Source organism: Triticum dicoccoides, chromosome 2B, assembly GCF_002162155.2.
Source record: "Triticum dicoccoides isolate Atlit2015 ecotype Zavitan chromosome 2B, WEW_v2.0, whole genome shotgun sequence".
Taxonomy (NCBI): domain Eukaryota; kingdom Viridiplantae; phylum Streptophyta; class Magnoliopsida; order Poales; family Poaceae; genus Triticum; species Triticum dicoccoides.
The window spans coordinates 470,620,501-470,622,141 of record NC_041383.1 but is presented as its reverse complement, the minus strand read 5'-3'; positions in this window follow the sequence as shown (position 1 = coordinate 470,622,141).

Genomic DNA, 1,641 nt, shown 5'->3' with positions numbered 1-1,641 from the left:
TCAGCAAAGATAGTTACCCGCTTATCCAACACTTTAGTTATTAGTTTGTATGGGCACCGTAAGAGGTAGATGGGGCGGTACTGCTGAATTTTTTTAGCCACATTCATTTTAAGAATTAACGTGATAACCCTGTAGTTCAGGTTGGCTACATCATCAGAATTACTATGGAATGCCTCGAATAGGCGTATTATGTCATTTTTAACAAAATCCCAATAGTGTATATAGAATTCTATCGGGATGTTATTCGGTCTAGGAGCTCTATTGCAGGCCATACTAAACAGAGCTTTTTTCACCTCCTAGTCGGTGAATTCACTTGTGAGGAGTAAATCATCTTCCTCATTAAACTTTTCATCCTCGGACCATGTGTCAGAAGATAAGTGAAATAGGTTTCCCCTAGCCGGCCCAAAAAGTTCGTTATAGAATGCGGTCGCATGGGCCAGCAGGTTTTGTGTGCCTTCAATAGTCACATCTCCTGTTGTGAAGGAGTGGATAGTATTTTTACGTTTTCTACCATTTGCTACCCAATGATAAAAGGCAGTCTTCCGGTCTCCTTTGAGCAACCATCGCTCATTGGAAATTGTAACCAGAAAAGTTCTTCCATGATCAGGAGCTCATTGAGTTCCGAGTTAAGGACCGTCCTTTTCTCATATAACTCTGGATCGAGAGGCCCATTTTCCTCCAGCCTCTCAATCTCTTCTAACTCCTCTTTAATGCACCTTTTCCTCTTCTTGGCATGTCCAAAGGAATGGGAACCCCATCCTTTGAAATACTTCTTAATACGTTTGATTTTTATGTTGAGAACATTAATAGGATCGTCGGCAAAAACAAGCTGCTCCCAGATTTTTTCTGCTTTGATGTAAAACTCCCCATTTTTAACCAGCTCAGCTCAAACTTGAATTCACGTTGGTGGGAAGGGCCCCGTTTTCTCAGGACCCGAGGTTAAGAGCAACAGATTATGGCCTGAGACGTCCCTCACCAGTTTGCGGACTACGACCAAAGGAAACATGTCTTCCCAATCAAAACGCATAAGGATTCTATGCAATTTTTCCAGGGTGGGATGTTTCTGCTTATTAGTCCAGGTGTGTTTCCCCCCTCCCATATGGATCTCTCCCAATTTCAAAGTCTGGATAACAGAATTGAATTTATATATGTAATGGGAGTGAGCCATATTTTTGTTTTTCTCTCCACTATCACGGAGAATATTAAAATCTCCGTCCACTATATAGGGGACATGAAGTTGGGAGCAAACAGAAACTAGTTCTGACAGAAACTCGTCTTTTCTCTCATTTCGGGCTGCTCCATAGACCACCATGAGAGCCCAAACACACTTATGCTTTACATCATAAACGTTAACTTGTAAAAGCAAATTACCAGCTACCCAGGAGATGATTTCAAGGGTCTCTTTTTTCACTCCACACAGGGTACCACCTGATTTTCCAACAGAAGGAACCCAGTTCCATTCAAATCTATCGAAGGGATCAATTTTCCTAAGGAACTTAGAAGGAAATTTCTTTTTCATAGTTTCTTGAAGGCCTATAAAATCTAGGGAATGTTTTTTAATAAGATCTGAGAAGCGGGTAGTCATCCCTTCTTTACCTGCCCCCCTACGATTCCAGAATGGGCCATTAATTTAATTACCTT